Raw genomic sequence first — 18,048 nt, forward strand, 5'->3', positions numbered from 1 at the left:
AAGGGAGATTGCTATAAGGAGCATGGTGTGTAGTACCAAGAGTCTGAAGGCCAGGATTCTAATCCCTGCTCATGAGCTGCATGACCTTGTGCAATTTAGCTGTTCTGCAATTTGCAATTTTATTTATTGCAAAATTAGGTTTGCTTCTCATACTCCTCTAGGCCAGGAGCATCTTGAAGTTAAGAACCGCATCTGACTCAGTGATGGCTCCAGCATCCTAGGCACTATTTCGAGAATGATTTTGAATTTGAAAAGGGAGCAAGCACAGGACCACCCCCCTCCACGGTTGTCAGGGATGGATTTAATTGATCTGCATCGAAAAAAGGGAGAACAGAAAGCAAAGGCTACTCTGTAGATTTCATTCCATTATTCAAAGTATATTTACTGAGTGCCTACTATATATATTGTATGCTTCTAGGTGCTAGACATATTGCAGCGAGCAGAACAAAAAAAATCTTCATCTGCATAGATCTTTCATTCTGGAGGACAAGACGATAAAAAAAAAAAAGTTAAATGAATTACACACAGTGTTTGGTAAGGAAAAGTGCTGAGTAGAAAAATAGCACCAAAAAAAAAAAAAAAAAAAAAAAGAGAAAAGAAGGGGACGAGGGTGTTTGCGGTGCAATTTTAGTTAGGATTCCAGGGAAGGCCGAGTGTAGTCGTAGAGTGGATCAAGTAAAAGACTGCGAGCCCGTGTTATAAGAGAAGCATAAAGAAAAGAAGGCTTTAGGATTCAAGAATGGTCCAGATTGAGTAGAGGAAGTGCAAGAAAATCCAGCCAGTGAGGAGTAGTGGGGCGGGGGAAGCTCAACACGTTTGGGAGGAAATAAGGAGGGGAAAAAAAAAAAAAGCAGCATAGCCTGAAGAATCTTATTTCTTTTGCCATTTCGAAAAAACGAGATTGTGAAGTTCATGACAAAAACCCCTTTGCAAGGATGTTCACACCCCAGCTGCTTCCCTTGGGGAAACAAGGTTTTGCACCCCTTATTCAGCGTCACTGTCATTATAGCTTCTGATTGGCCCGGCTTAGGCGCATACTTTATGCCTATTGGCCCTCGCTTCTGTCCTCAAGCCCGCGGCCATCCTAGGTCCCGCCCCCTCGCCACCGCGGCGCCACCTGGGAATTGTAGTCCGCCTTCCGCTCCGTCCCGTCGTGGGACTTTTTGCCCTCCAGTTCCCGGGTCCCTCAGGTGGCCACCCCAGTGGGCACACGCCCAGGCGCCGCTCCTGCCCCGCGCTCCCTCCCTCTGCCTTTCACTTCCCAGCTGCCAAGATCTTGGAAGGTAGGGGCAGGGGCAAGCCCCAGTCGAAGAGTGTTTCTGGGGTGCGGGTCTTGGTTTCCAGGCGCGTCTGGTCCTTACAACCCCCCCACCCCCGCCCCACCGTGGTCCCATGGGGCGGGGACTGGCTCGCACAGCTCCTAGAGGGTGAGGGTGTGTGTGTGCAGGGGGTGGGGGCGTCTGTCCCGAGGACCCATTCTGACCACCAGCCCTAACCCTAGCCCGCCCCTCATGTGCTGCGTAAGAGGGTAAACTGAGGCACGGGGTCATGCCAGCGGGGTTCCAGGGACGCCCCAGCAGCCGTACCTGGCTGGCGGTGTAGTTGACCACCGCACTGGATTCTTTGCGGTGGGGGAACTCCATGACCACCCGTTTGGACTATTTATGGATGAATATAGTTTTTGTATAAAAATATGCAGGGATTTTTAAAGGTCTATCCGTGTGGGGCCGGGGGAGGGGGGAGGGGGGAGGGGGACCGAAGTTGGAGGCTCCTCCCCAGGATCGAAATGCTCCTCCTTGTGTTGGACCTCGGACCAGCCACTCATGGTGTTTTATCTTGGGGGAAAAAAAAAAAAAAAGAGCTTAAAGGTCTCTGCCCAAGTGGCCCAAGGATGCTAGCTGGAGCCGAAAGCGAAAGGAGGTCCCGTTTCCGTTTGTGAAAGTCGGCCCCTTTGCAAGCTTGCTACTTTATTTTTCCGGATCTCTCAAGAAATGGGCTGGGGGCCGGCAGAGAATGATCCATCCCAGTGGTGGTTGTAGAAAGGCGCTGCCCCGTGCTGGGCCTGGGGCTACTGAGAAAGGCCCCTACTCGCACCTGTTAGGCAGGTGGTGTACCTGTAACCTCCCTCTCCGGCTCCATCTTACCGCCCGCGGCCTGAGGAGCGGAGGCTTCTGGGAGTTGGAGTCCCGCTGCTTGTTTCCCGGCAGGTTGGAGCAACATCTCCCAGCGTGCCATTTGGTGCGGCGAGGTGTCTCCTGGGAGATGAAGTCTCACTTCCAGCCGTTCTGGGGGTCCGCTGTGTGATTCGGAACTACAACTTCCATGTGGCCTTGCGTTCTTGAGGGCCAGCCGCTGTGTCCACCTGCGGCGAGCGGGGATTAGAGAGATGCTTAGGAAAGCTGTCCTTTGTTGTTGGGGGACTGGAGAGATGTGTCTTGTAAAGATGTCTTTTATTATTGTTGTCGTCGTTGTCATTGATTGTGTATGCTGTTACAAGCCTTAGGAGAGTATTGTATACGCTTTTCCAAGTATTAGGGAATATGCATGTTTTCAAACACAGCTAACACTCGACAAATTACAGAATGTTTTTTTGTTTGTTGTTTTTTTTTTCAATTTACAGAATGTTTACATTACTTCTTTTCATAACACTACCTCTCCCATCAGTAGATAAGGAAAAACCTTTAGAAGGTGATTTGTCCACGGTCACACACCCAGTAATAAAATAAATATGTATTTATTAATATAAATTACTATTACTATACTATTTATTGTATAAATTAATATAAATTATAATAAAAATTATATTAATTTTTATAGCTATATTATATATTATATATAACTATATATAACTGTAATATATCAGTTATATTATTGTATAATTACTATTAGTTACTATAATATAGTTACTATTACATAGTTACTATTATATAGTTACTGTTATATAGTTACTCTAATAATATGTATATTACTATAATATATAATATATATAATTATAACATATATATAATTACTATAATATATATTATATAATATATAATACTATAATAATATATATATTACTATTATATAGTTACTATTATGTAGTTACTATTATATAGCTAGTATTATAGTTACTATTATATAGTTACTATTATATAGTTACTATAATATAGTTATTATATAGTTACTATAATATAGTTACTATTATATAGTTACTATAATATAGTTACTATTATAACTTTTATAACTATAACTCAAAAGCTACATGAGAGACATAACCATTTTACATGCTTTTCACATATTAGAAAACAAAGTTTTAGTTAAGCAACCTGTCCAAATTAACTCATCTAGGGACAAGAAGTCCTCAGATTGCAACCCAGTCTTCCAACAGTCACTGCTTAAAAAAAGACGCCACCCAACAGTGAGAGGGAGCCTGACGTTTCTGAGTACAGAGTTTGGAATCCTTCCATTATACCATGTTTTTTCTCTGTAGTCAGACTAAATGTTAGAGCTGCAAAAAACCTTTGAGATTATTTAAATTTAAGGCAAAGATCTTGGAACAGTTCCTGGCATATAGTAAAGGTTCCACAAATGTTAGCTATATATAGCTTTATAATACCTTTATTTTAGAGATGAGGAAACTGGCCCAGGTGGTAAAGCCATTTGCCCAAGGTCACACAGTTGGTTTGTGTCAGGGCTGAGACTAGACCCAAGTGTCTTATTTCCAAGTCCAGGGTTATTTTCATTCTATCAGCAGTCAGCTAGAAGGAGCACCAGATGTGAAGCTGTTTAGGAAATGGTTGCTCTCCTAATTTATTCTTTGTAGGCCACAGGCCAGGACCAATTGTTGTAAAGTCTCTTTTCTTATTAGTAGTAAGGTTGTAATGTTTCATTAATTCAACAAATGTTTTTTGAGAATCTTTATATGCTCATCTCTATGTGCAAGGGCCACATGGATTAAAGTGCTAAAGTAGGGCTAGAAGGAACTTAAAAACCACCTATTCTAAGTCCTTCATTTTGTAAATGAGGAGAGAGATCCATGGTCTTTATGTCATGGCCTTGTGTCAAAGGCATGTTGTTTCTGCAAGGAGCCAGGTTCCTGGAGGCCTCATAGTACTGTATGTGACCTTTCAGGCTCATGATTTCTTTTACTTGGTGTTCTCATCCTATCCATATCTCTGTAAATACTTGATGAAATACTTTCGGAAATATTTCTCCTCTCTTTATTTGTATATACATGCAGCTTCAAAGTGCTTCCTTTCTATTTTGGGAATGTCTCATTTTGGCTCCCAGTGGTTTTTTTTTTTTTTTTTTCTCTTTCGTTCTTTCAGGTCCTTGAGAACAAAATCTGACACTGTTTGCATTTATACAAGTTATAGTCTAACCCTCTAATATGGGAACACATGAGTTACTAGAATTATGTAAAACTTCTGTTTAGAAGACACATTTTACATAGTCACAGATAATAAAGCAGGTATCTCACCTTCTGTGCGTGAAAGAAGCTTTCTACATAATTAGATAATAAACTAACATTTTTATAAATTATTGGCTAAACATTTCTGAAACAGTATTTATGGGAAATATTTTCCCCATTGCTTTCTGTACCCCCTGCCCTGCCCAGCGCTCTCCTAGCTAACAGTCTGATCATTCAGCTTCTAGCACATGGCTGACCACTGGTAGATGCTGAAAAAATATTTGTGAAATTGTGTTCATAAGCACCCCTGAGCTCTGTTCCCACATCTTTTTCTTGAATCTCTTTTAAGATAGAAATACTTTGAAATAGAAGATGTAGCAGGTTGCTTTCCTTTCAATGTCTACACTGCGAAGAAAAATCTCAGCCTTTGAGGTCATCTTCCAAGGGGCTGTTTCTTTGGGAATGTCCATGTCTATGATTTCTCAGACGAGAAAGTGATCCAAATAGCAAAACATAGCAAAGAAGCCATAGAGAGTGGTAGTCTGGAGGCCTATGATTTAAATCCCAGCCCTGCCCTAAGAGGCAGGTTACTTAGCTATTGGTTTCCTCTGTAAAATATGGATAATAAGCATTTCTACCTCATAAAGTGATGATAAAGATTAAATAAGAGAATGTTTTTGAAACTTTGAGCATGTTATCATGCACTCAACAGTTCGTATTCAATAGATGAATAGTAGCTCTTATTTTTGTTATTAATGAAAACAATATATGAAAATGTATCAGGTTTATCCACAATTTCAACTTGAGGCAGGTATCTGCTTTATGAAAAGATTTGCCATTTGGTTTCTTAGAATAGCAAGGTTGGCCATCATATTTAAAGTATGAAGTTACCCACAACTTTGATAATCGATCTTGTCAGCACAGTGATACTCTTTGTGTGGGTAGAGAAATAGTGAAGCTTTTGACTACATTGCCTGCTGAGAGGTCCTTGATCTATGGTTCCATCTATATATTAAATCTCAGATTGAAAAGTGGCCTGCCCCTGTCAGTGGAGCCTTCTGTCTACTTCTGGAAAGGGCTGGGCCTATTCCAGTTGTCTCTGGGTTAAAATGAAACAGTCATCACCCTGCTGGTGAATAACCCTAGGGCAATGGACATGTGGACATGGTAGTGTGTCTCTCGAAAGCTGACAACTCCAACAGCCACGAGGTTACTGATGAGGTTCAGTGAGAGAAGAGAGGTGTAGGGCACAGGGAAGGAGAAACAGGAAAGAGCAAAGAGCAAATGGACAAAGGGAACATCAGAAGCCCTCAGTAGCCTAAGCACGGATGTATTCAGCACATTTACCTGCTCCTAGCTCTGTGTTGGTGGGGCACGATTACACGCAGGAGATGCAGTGGTGAATGTGGCCAACATGGAATTGGTCGCGGTGGTGGGTGGTGATCAGTTTTAGGCGGGGAAGGGCTTGGAGGAAGGAAGGAAGGCAGGAAGGAGGGAAGGGAGGGAGGAAGATAGGAAAGGAAGAGGGAGATCCTGGGATTTGAGGAGCAGATAGGAAAGGAAGAGGGAGATCCTGGGATTTGAGGAGCAGAAAGATTTCTGTCTGGGATATAAAAATCACTGGATGAGGGAACATGAGAGGATAGGGAGGCACCAGCAATCTTCCACAGAGTCCAGTTACCTGTATTGTGAAAGCATTTTGGACTTTATTCCAAGGGCATTTGGGAAACCACTGGGAAATGAAATGATAGGATTTCTTCTTTAAAAGTATGGATGCAGTAAAGACGATGAGTTTGTGAGAGAGACTTGTCCATGTAGGCCTGTGTTTTTTGACTTTAATATGCATATCAATCTCCTGTTGATCTGAAGCTGCAGGTTCTGCTTTAGTACATCTGGAATGGGCCAGAGATTCAGGACTTCTAACGGGCTGATACTGCTGGTCCGTGGGCTGTAACTTTGTGGAGCAAGTACTGAGGAGAGTCTTGAGAGGTGTAGATGAGAGATGGTAGTGGTTAAGAGAATGGACCCTAGGGAGCCAAAGACCTGGATGCTAGTCTTGATTCTACCAGTCACTTGCAGGGTGGCTCTGGGGAAAGTGTCCTAGTCTTGCCGAGCCTCAGTTTCCTTATTATCTGTGAAACAGAGGTAATAATTCCTATTGTGGGGTGGTATTTTAAATTTTAACTTAATTTTAACAATATATTGAGGTCCTTTCTTTTTAAACTTTTATTTTCTTTATTTTATTTTTTTTTGAAGATTTTATTTATTCATGAGAGACCCACAGAGAGAGACAGAGACAGAGACACACGCAGAGGGAGAAGCAGGCTCTCTGCAGGAGCCCAGACCCCACCCCCCCATCATGCCAAGTCAAAGGCAGCCACTCAGCTGCTGAGCCACCCAGGTGTCCCACGTTTTTTTGTTTTTGTTTTTGTTTTACAGAAAATGTATGTCCTTAGGTTTGTTTGTATCTGAATATTTACATAACTGGGCACTCAAATGGTAGCTTTGAATATACTCTTATTGTTTTTTTTTTTTTTAATTTTTATTTATTTATGATAGTCACACAGAGAGAGAGAGAGAGAGAGAGAGAGAGAGGCAGAGACACAGGCAGAGGGAGAAGCAGGCTCCATGCACCAGGAGCCCGATGTGGGATTTGATCCCGGGTCTCCAGGATCACGCCCTGAGCCAAAGGCAGGCGCTAAACCGCTGCGCCACCCAGGGATCCCTACTCTTATTGTTATTAACAAAAACGACAACTTCATGCACCCTGTTCCATGTTTTAAAAATCATATATTTTTAAAAGATTTTATGTATTTATTCGAGAGACACACACAGAGAGAGAGAGGCAGAGACACAGGCAGAGGGAGAAGCAGGCTCCATGCAGGGAGCCCAATGTGGGACTCAATCCCAGGACTCCAGGATCACACCCTGAGCCAAAGGCAGATGCTTAACCACTGAGCCACCCAGGCATCTCGTAAAATCATATTTTGAATACTAAATTATTACATGGAATAGATCACTTTTTAAAAATTTTTTTTATTTTTTATTTTTATTGTGAGAGGTGGGCAGAGGGAGAGGGAGAGAGAGAATTTTAAATAGGCTCTATGTCCGGTGTGGAGTCTGAAGCAGGGCTCCATCTCATGACCCTGAGATCATGACCTGAGCTGAAATCAAGAGTCAGTTGTTTTACTGACTGAGCCACCCAGGCACCCCTGAAATGGATCACTTCTAATTGTGCTGTTTTTGTTTCTGTCTCACATGTGAAGTGAGGAAATTCTTTGATCCTTGGTAAAAACTTGAGTATTATGGGCAACTAGATACATTTCTCCCATAAGAGACTGTCTCAATTTGATGGAAAAAAAAAAAAACAACCTACCCTGGGATTCTTAAAGTACCATCTTATAACTGATTAAGGTGGGAATTTGAGGCACTTTGCCTCCTCATGTAAATTTATTTAAGCCCAATTATAGTGCCTCCTTCTTTACATAATTTTAACCTGTTTGGAGTGCTTTTCAACTCGTGGTTCTCAGCCCTCGGTACAAGTTCAAGTCACCTGGCGCTGGTCCCATCCAGAGCAATCGAATTAGAGTGTGGACGGGAGGTAGGCATTGGTAGCTTCCCTTTTAAGTTTCCCAGGTGATTCTGAAGTGCATTTAGGATGAGAAGCATAGATTCTAACAACAGAACATCTTGAAATGAATCAGGTACAATCTAATAGGTGAAAGGCCTTTGTGGGGAAGGAAATATCTAGAAAGGAGCGTTTTTAAGACTTTGGGTGTGAAAGAGATGATAAGCCTTGACACAAAGCTCTCCTGGAATCTGATGAACTAACTATAGGTTGTGTCCTGGGTTTTCCTTGAAGTGAAACCCAAGGCCTCCCCACACCCTGCCCTTGTATCTCTATGTGTGCTCACTTGAATCAGGATTTTCAATTTTGTTCAGGCTTTGTTTCTCTCCCTGATATTTAGTTTGTTTTATTCTTCATAGCTGGAAAAAAATTATTAACCATTACAACTACGTTCCAGAGAAAGAAACTGAGTTACGTGCTTTCATGAGCTGTGGCTGCATTATTGTAAAGGTTTAAACTGTTGTTCAGATAAACTACAAACCATTTTAACCAGTAACATTCTTTAAATTTTTATTAAAAAAAAAATTAAGTAGGTTCCAGGCCTAACGTGAGGCTTAACCAGTAACATTTGTAAATTCTAATTCAGTAGCCTGAAATGAAGGCTTCCAGCGAGGCTACCTGTTATAAAGATTACTTTCCTTTTTAATTTTTTTAATAGTTACCCTCACCCTCCATTTCAGGGCAGAATAATTAGGTGAGTTCGATGAAATATCTTTAATTTGCTGGGTGTTCCATAATATATGGGGGTCCTTTCCTCTTAAACGTTTTTTTTTTTTTCCTTACAGAAAATGTATATCCTTAGGTTTGTTTGCATCTGAATATTTACATTTAAAATCTTATATCCAGCATCTGGGAGCATTCTTGGCCTGAATTTCTATTACCCCGAACCATAATTTCGTTTTTCAGCCTTTCCTGAGCTTTTTTACTCACTAGGAGGTCATTTCACAATGTAGTAGTTTTATTTTTCTACTGTGTTGACTTAATAGAAAAAATTTTTAAAAGTGTTTTTCTTGGAGGGTTTAAAATACAGTTAAAAAATTACATATTTTAGGGATTATTTTGTACGTAGGCCAAGGTTTTCTTTTAATGATGTATAAGTGGGAATAGAAGAGAAAAATGAGAAACTTGCTAAGAGTTTTGCAGAAGGCACACATTTGACAGTATACTGGAACTTAAAGACTCTTTCTGGGTCTATTTATATGTTTATTAGTGTTCCTTGTTATGGATTTACCTCTTTTTATTGATAGTAAGATTTCCATTAAAATGCAGTGTATTTTGCAGTTTCTCAGACTCACAGCTATTGGAGTTAAAACCCATCATAGATAATGTGGAAGTATCAGTACTCCCTCATGAGGTTTAATGCACGCATATTTTAGTTGGGCAGTTTGGAGGAGAGTATGGTCTGCAGCCATTTAATCACTGAAGTGTGTGCTATATGGTAAGAACAAAATTTTCATTTTCTGCAAGACTTCAAGTCTTCTTCCCGTGTCTTCATTTTTGGAAGAAAAAAAACCCCAAAACGTCTCCACATTAAATAAAGCAGGACTGTACCTGCTTGGTTGGCTTGGTTGTGCCAGGAGATGTTTAAATGATACCCAGAAGCAGGAGTTTGTGTATGTGTGTGGAGTCCCGAGGACAGACAGAGGACAGGGCTAGGACCTGCTGGAGTAAGGTTGTTTCTCTCAACCCTGGAACACGGGCAATTCCTGTTCAGATTCTCCCAGGAATGAAGCTGGTAGATGGAGAGGTAGTGATCCTAAAGAGGGCAGGAAAAAGCAACAGAAAGGTAGAAATAAATGCAGAGCCTATGAAGACCTTTAACAACCAAAAAGATAGGTGGAGGGGGATGGAAATTTTTTTTTTTTTTAGGATTTTATTTATTCATGAGAGACACAGAGAGAGGCAGAGACATAGGCAGAGGGAGAAGCAGGCTCCCCACAGAGAACCTGACGTGGGACTTGATCTCAGGACCAAAGGATCAAGCACCAAAGGAGATGCTCAATCACTGAGCCACCCAGGTGCTCTGGGTAGTTTTTTGTTTTTACAAATATGTATGTGAATGGTTCCCTCTGGAGTTGTGCAGTGCACAGCCTGCATGGGTGTAACACAGAGACCCTGAGTAATGGGAGGTGCTGGTACCTTCATAAAAGGGGAAGTGATACTGGGCTATATAAATAGCAGGTGGCCACTGCACTTTGAAATCCCAGTTGCTAGGATCTGCTGATTGAGTGGGTAAGAGCAAGGCAGCCAGTGGCCACAGATAAATTTGCAGCTGAGGCTGTTTCTTGGCCCCTCTGACCAGGGCAGAAAGCTTCTTCGAAGCTATGGCTTTCTCTCAGCTCTTGAACTTCCAAGAGGCAACTAGCCAACACTTCCCTGGCCTAGAGGAATTAACTGTGTTTGGCTTCCTAGCACAGACGAAACAGCTGTGTCCAACTCCTGGGTTGAGGACTGGCTGAAACTGTATGCAAAGGTCCTGATGAGGCCAGAAGCTTCTGCATTTCTTACAAGCTCCTCCCAGGTGTTGCAGATGCTACTGGTCCATGGAAGGCACTTGGAAGGCAAGGTTCTGGTTCTTTATGGCTCCTACTCTGTTACCATTCTGTTTTAATGTAATGAATAGCATTGTTTAGAGTTCACAAATACGTGTGTTGCTCTGCTGTAGGCTGATGGTGATCTTAGGCAAGTTGTTCTGCTTTGCAGAATTTTATTTTCTTCTCTAGAATAGGCATAGTAGTATGTACCTCATAGGTAGATATGAATAAAATGGGATAATTCATATAAAATTTTAGCACAGCATCTCTCATATAGGAATTTCTTAGTAAACATTAGCTTTTATTTTTATTATTGTTATTTTATTTTACATTTTTATTATTTTTGAGCTCAGAAATCCAGATCTTTAAACCTAAGGCATGTGGCTTTACCATTTACCAGATGTGCGACCATTGGTAGGTTTCTAGACTAAGTCTGTTTCTTCACCTTTAAATTGGGGGTTATAGTGGTAGCTGACTAAGGCTGTATGTCTAACGCCCTTGGCATGTATTAGTTATTCTCATGATTATGAATACTAATCACTGGATATGAGAGGTCTGCATAGCAGCTTCTGTTACTTCGGGTTGGCCAGGTTTCTGTGAGACTCTCTTGGTATGAAGGGGCTGCTCACACTAGTGGCAGGTAAGCAGAGAGTGGGTTCAGGATCTGGAAGTAATATCTGGAAGTTAAGGTAAGCAGGCAGGTGGAACATGGGATGATAGCCTGCTAACAGGTGCAGTAGCAAATCCGACTTGATGCTGCTGCTTGCTCTGACTGTGGATCTCCCTGGGTTCCTGTCTGGACAATCTCTGATCGGCCTGGTATCCCACTTTCTGTACCTAATCTCCAACTATATTCTTGCCAGTTCTTATTGGGTGTGTGAGTCATTCCCTTGTTCATCATTGATTTATTCACTTGGTAACCATTTACCGAGGCCTGTTATATGTTAGGCACTGTGCTGGCTGTGGTTCTACATCAGTGAACAAGGTGGGGACATTCCCTGCCCTGAGGAGTCCAGTGGGGGACATGGACAATACTTGGGCAAACAGATGTAATTATAAGATGCCAAGTACTGGGAAGGAAGAGTTTAAGGTACTGTGATAGCAAAAAGGGGATGGGTAACCTATTTAGGTAGGGTAGCCAGGGAGGAGGAGATGATATTTGAGCTGAGACCTAAGTAAAGGATGAGCAAGAAGGAGCTGTATGAAGAGCTGGTGAAGTGGCATTCCAGGTCGTGCCCAGGGCTTACATGGGGAAAGAGCTTGACATGCTCAAAGGGATGAGAGAAGCATCTGTGGTAGACCATAGAGATTGAAGAGGGGCTGGCACTGGGTGAGGTTGGTCTGGCTGCACAGGGCCTAAAGATCAAAGGATGGAGTCTGGACTGTATTCTTTGGGTGATGGCCCTCTTCCTGATCCTCAGTACTGTGGTTGGAGCCTTGCTCTGCCCAGGTCTTCCTTCTGTTGACCCACATCTCTGAGCACCTGCTTCCACTTTTCTCCTTCCCTCTTGTCAAAACATCAGCTATGGTCCTGGCTGATGCCTCCCTAGTGCCTGCCATTAAAAGTCTTCTTTTTTATCTGTTAACATGCTCTCTGGACACTGCATTCCATGTGTTTAACTCAGTCCCTTTTCATTGCCTTCACTTGGGTTCTGGGCAGAGTGTTTGCTGCACCCAGTTCTGCCTCTGATGGGCTGTCAGACCCATATGCTTCCTGAACTGCCACATGGCAATGAAATTCAAGAACAGAGCCCTTGCTTGAAGGGTGCAGATGAACAGAGAACAAAAGAGAACTAGGAAGTAAGAGCAGTTTGGGTCTATTGGTAGGTGGGTGAGTGGGTGGAAGAAGAGATAAGGTACAATTTTTATAGGCTGGAAGGAAGCTTGAAGGAAGTTTGTTGGATTCACCTAGTCTTGTCCCTTCTATTTACAAATTTGAAGACTTAGTTCTAGAGAGGGGAAATGACTTGCTCTGGGTCACAGATGGAGTCAGCAGAATGATGACCTTTTCCCTTAGTCCTCTGTAGGTCAGCAGAATGATGACCTTTTCCCTTAGTCCTCTGTAGGTTAATTGTTCCTGTGTTTTTAGCTTCCTTGACTTCTTATACTTTTTTTCAGCCTTTATTTAACCTCTATTTTTGATCAGTGCCCTCTTCCCTCCAGACTGTAAGCTCTGTGAGGGCAGGAGTGGTGGCTCTTTTGCTGATGCCACGTGCTCAGCACCTGGTCCCTAACTTAGAATTTGATGTTGAACTTCACACTGTGCTTCCTACTTCTGGGCTCTGCTCCATTACTTCTCTGTTAGCTAAGTCTTGGTTCCATAGAGGGCAGAGGTAAGTGAAATGTGTTAAAGTCCTGGACCTCAGCTCCTCTTACCATTTCCTGAATTGTACAGCCTCCCATTTCCTCCCCTTACTGGAGAGAGTGCCTTGTTTATTATGTTAATGTCTATTTTCCCTCTTTAGAAGTTTGCTCCCTGAAGGTGTGGATCTTGCTCTGTCTCTGTACGTGAAGCAACGCATGGCCTGTGATGGACAGGATGTTCTGTCTCATCATTGCCATCAAGATCTGAAAGTCTGAGTTGCCTTGAAGGCTGCTGCTTCATGCAGATGGCCATTTATGCTGTACAGATAAGAGGAATTTTCAAATGCTGGGAGTTAAGAGATAAGAGCCTACTCTCTGGCTCTGAGGACTGATTCCTGCTCTTTCTTTCTTTCTTTCTTTCTTTCTTTCTTTCTTTCTTTCTTTCTTTCTTTCTTTCTTTCTTTCTTTCTTTCTTTCTTTCTTTCTTTCTTTCTTTCTTTCTTTCTTTTCTTCTTTTGTTCTTTCCTTCTTTCTTTCTTAAGATTTTATTTTTTTATTCATGTGACACACAGAGAGAGAGGCAGAAGCAGAGACACAGGCAGAGGGAGAAGCAGGCTCCCTCCAGGGAGCTTGATGCTGGACTCAATCCCAGGACCCCGGGATCACACCCTGAGCCACAGGCAGACACTCAACCACCGAGCCACACAGGTGTTCCTCTTGTCTGTGCTTCTCATTAGCTGTATAATCTTGAACAAAGTACTCAGCCTGTCTGCATTTTTCTTTTATGTAAAATGAAGACAATAATACTATTTAGCTCTTAGTTGTTGTGAGAATCGAATGAGAGGGTTGATGTGAAGCATGCCCCTGCACAGTGCCTGACATGTGATTAGCACTCAATAAATATTATCTTGATTAAACCTGGAAGGTAGCTCTGTCTACTTTTGCTGGCTGGTAGTTGTACACATGGATGCCAATTTTCACTTTGAAAATCAGAGCTACATCTTTCCCATAGTACTGTGTTATTTGGTGGACTGTCATGTTCTCTTTGGTCATCAAATAAATGTAAAAGCCATCAGTTCTGGCCATATAAAGCTTACTGAAAATGTTGATGAACAGCCACCCAGGATTCAGCACAAAAAAATAAATGCTGGTTGATGTTTAAGACAGAGGAATATGAATCAGAAAACAAACACATTCACCGTACTGTAATATTTATTTATTTATTTATTTATTTTTTTCGTACTGTAATATTTAAATGCCTTCTCATAAACACTTAAGATTCTCATTAGTCCAACATCAGAAAAATGATAAATATTAATATTTGTCATCAAAGGGAAGCTTAGAAATCAAAGCAGAGTAAACAATCGTTGTATTTGAAGGATTACATAATACTGAATGAATTTTAATTCGACACCTCCAAAAACACTATTTTTTAAAAAATTTCTCTGTGGGACAATTTAATTATTTTTATCCATCACAAAAGCTAGGAAAGGTATGCATTTAGTTGGAAAAGATTCAGGGGTCTTGCTCATTTCAATCATGTTCTCAAAGACTTGGGCTGGTTTGTGTCTTGTGTCTACAACAGAGACCTGTATGTTGCCAGAGCCACTTTCTTCCTCCAGTTCAACTTTAGGAGAATCATACTGGGAATTGGCTCTTGTAGATCATGGAATGGCACTGGGAGCTCTCTGTGTTGGCTGTGGATTCCTTCCCCAGCTTCTTCACTCTTCCGAGTTCTAAATGCCAGAAGCATATGCAGCAGTCTCCAGAATCAGCTGGGAACGGTGGGAGAGACAACAGGCTGGCAGCATCACTGTGAAGCGGTCAGGCTTTCCCCTTCCTGCTTGCAGTGGTCTGTAAGATCCACCGTTTTCTCTAAGCATCTCATTTAACCTAGGGAATAAATGATATCAAATCTGTACTTCAAAGTCAAGTATCTCTATCCAAAATGAGTTCTTAGAATATGGGAGCCTCTTCAGAATCTAATGTTCCATATATACAAAGGCTGTGAAAACACTAACTGGAGAGGATATCTGCCCCTCTGTATTCGTAGCAACATTATTTTTTTTAAGATTTTACTTTTTTTATTTGAGAGAGAGAGCGGGAGAGTGTGCACAAATGGGGGAGGGGAAGAGGCAGAGGGAGCTAAGTAGGGAGCCTGGTGTGGGCTGGATCCCAGGACCCTGGGATCATGACCTGAGCCCAAAGCAGATGGTTAACTTATTGAGACCCACGTGTCCCTCACAGCAAAATTATTTATAGTAGCCAAGATACAGAAACAATGTAAGTGTCCCTTGATGGATGAATGATTAAGGAAGTTATGATACACACACACACGTACACACACACACACTGGAGTATTATTCAGCCATAAAAATGAGACTGGATAGACCTTGACAGTATCATGCTAAGTGAAATAAATCAGACAGACAGACAATACTGTTTGAGCTCACTTTTATTTGTGAGATCTAAAGACAAAAACGAAACCAAAACCCCACACTAAACTCATAGAATACAATCAGGTTTGTGGTTACCAGAGGCAGGGGGTGAAGGGAGCAGGGGAGAAGGAATGGGAAGAAAGTTGTCAAAAAGTACAAGCTTCCAGTTAGTTATAAGACAAACTAAGTCCTAGGGCTGACACATACAACGTGATGACTGTTGAATGCTACACAGGCAGGTTGTAAAGAGACTAGATCCTAAGAGTTCTCATCACAAGGAGAATTTTTTTTTTCCCTTTTCTCTTGTGTGTGTATGACAGGATGGTTGTTAACTAAACCTGTTCGGGTAATCATTTCACAATATATGTAGTAAATCCAACCATCATGCTATATATCTTAAACTTCTACAATGATGTATGTCCAGTGATTTCTCAGTAAAACTGGAAAAGAGCTTTATCTCAAATGGTAAAATGGTGAGAAGAGAGGATAACCAAAATGTTTGAATGCAGATACCCCTGGGGATGACAGCTGGAAAATAGGAAGAAATGAGGCAAGAGACTTTTTTTTCCCTTCAAAGCTATGCATTAGCATTTAACAGTTATATACTGTACCTTCTAATAAATAAAAAGTACTTTATTAAAAGTAAAACAAAAAGTTCCAGGTCCATGATCTATCTCCACATATAGGTTGACACCATGTTCAAAGAGAACTTACTTTTTATCAGATTACTGTGGGTTGGGTTTGAAACTCAGACCTTTGTGTGGATTCTCTCATTTCATCCTCAGGGCAACTCCACGAGGTAGATACTCTCACTATCTGTGTTTATACATGAGAAAACTGAAACTCAGAGAGGTTGAGTAAGTGCTTACGGACATCCAGCTGGCCAGAGGTAGGGCTGGGAATGTGAACCCAGGTTGTATGATTCAGGAGCTTGAGCTCTGCTGGCTGCTGTCCTCAGATGGTGGAAAGGTCAGACCTGCATGATAGCTACTATTTCTGTGTAATGAAGTCTAATGGATCAAGACAAGGATGTAAATGATTTGCTTTTTATCAATGACACAGCACATCAGCATTCATTCTTATTGTTTCCAAGATCATTCCATTTCATGTAAGGGAATGAATTTCAATATAGAATAGACTTATTTAAGGAAACATCAATATTTTTCTCAAATTGGCAGCATCAAAACTGTATTTATGGAATTAAAGAAAACATACTGCATTTATGTAATGCAAATTCACTTGGAAACCTAAAATTTCCCTATCTTTTTCTGTATCTCAGCTTGCTGCTGTTGGCATCAGTCTGCTTTTAAAACACAAATGTAAATTGTTTCTTGTTAATTCTGTTGGATCTGCAGGCAGAGATACTAGACCAAGTTGGCATTGATGAGACCAACATCTTGGTCAGAGGACTCACATGATTCTATGAGAAGGGGTTATTAAAAAACACAAAAAAACTTCTTACCAACTGCATGAGAAAATACATTTATTTTAGGAGATTAAAAAAAAGACAGAAATGTTCAAAAAATAAAAAATGACATTGGCATTCCACACCCTCATGCTAGTACTGTCAGTATTTCAGAGGTTAATTTTTCCATCCTTTTTTATTGCATGTGTATATTTGTTGGTTCTGTTAGTTTTCTAAATTGGGATCATACTTCACATGTATCTTTGTTACCTGTTTCTTACTCATCAATGTATTGTGTGTGTGTTCCCATGCCATTAATGACTGCAGAGTACTCCAGTGTTGGGGCCATGTGATTATTTGTCATCCTATTCCAATTGTTTGGCATTTGTCTTTTCCTACTGCTATTTCTGATATATATATTAATGAAGAATATTTATGTGAATGCATCGTCACATTCATGATTCTTAGGCTACCTTCTTGGAAGTGGAAATGCTGGATCATATTATAAGTGGTGGCAGTAAGCTACACTTCACTGCAGGTGCTGCTCCCTGTGTATGTAGACTCCCCACTAACAGCTTCTCCCCACTAATAGCTTCTCCTGGCTTCTGCTTCCCAAGGACATCAGAGAAGACTGTGGAGCCAGTAGCTGGCAGGGTAATTAATGTCAATCTTCAGGCTCTACTTGGTGATCAAAATAAACATGTTGGACTGCTGGGTCCAGCCTTCGCATGGCCCTTTATTAGTTAGTATGTTACCCTGTTAGCACAAAATGCTTCCAGCTGCAAGTAAGAGAAAACGTGACTCATAATGGCTTAAATAAACAGAGGATCATTTCTTCCCCAGAAGAAGAGAACTTAGATGTATGGGGGAGGGGGCGAGGGATGTTGGCTGTGGCTCTAGTTCAGCAGCTCAGCGATGTCAGGGACATATCTACAGTGTTCCTGGCTTTTCCTTACTAGTCACAGGATGGCTGTGGCTGAAGCAGACATCATGTATGTGTTCAGGGAATCAGAGAGGGCAGAGCAAAGAGAGATGGAAGTGATACATTCTTGATCCTAGGAGTTGTTAGCCTGATTTTAAAAAGTGATGCCTTTTTCCCCTCTTATTGCAGAAGTAATGTATGATCATTATAGAAAATATATTTCACCCATAATCTTGCCACCAGGAGGTAATCACTGCTCTCATTTTGGTGTTTATCCTTCTAGTTTAGTCATAAGTGCACAGAAACATGGGATTACCCATTGATGTACTGCCTCGTAACTGGCCTTTTTAATCATCATCCATCTTAGCGCCTAGCACCTGGTAGATGCTTTACAAATTTTACTGAAAAATTAATGAATCATTTC

General features: G+C 41.4%; 1 protein-coding gene across 1 annotated transcript in view; it reads left to right on the plus strand.

The window, feature by feature from the left end:
- The first annotated feature begins 1,149 nt into the window (after nucleotides 1-1,149).
- FHIT (fragile histidine triad diadenosine triphosphatase) overlaps nucleotides 1,150-18,048 on the plus strand; it is a 1,445,250-nt gene continuing 1,428,351 nt past the window's right edge. Inside the window, exon 1 of the mRNA NM_001308549.1 lies at nucleotides 1,150-1,283. The gene's annotated coding sequence lies outside the window, so the exon portion shown is untranslated. The remainder of the gene's footprint in view (nucleotides 1,284-18,048) is intronic.

The sequence above is a fragment of the Canis lupus genome, chromosome 20 (assembly GCF_011100685.1).
Source record: "Canis lupus familiaris isolate Mischka breed German Shepherd chromosome 20, alternate assembly UU_Cfam_GSD_1.0, whole genome shotgun sequence".
Classification (NCBI taxonomy): domain Eukaryota; kingdom Metazoa; phylum Chordata; class Mammalia; order Carnivora; family Canidae; genus Canis; species Canis lupus.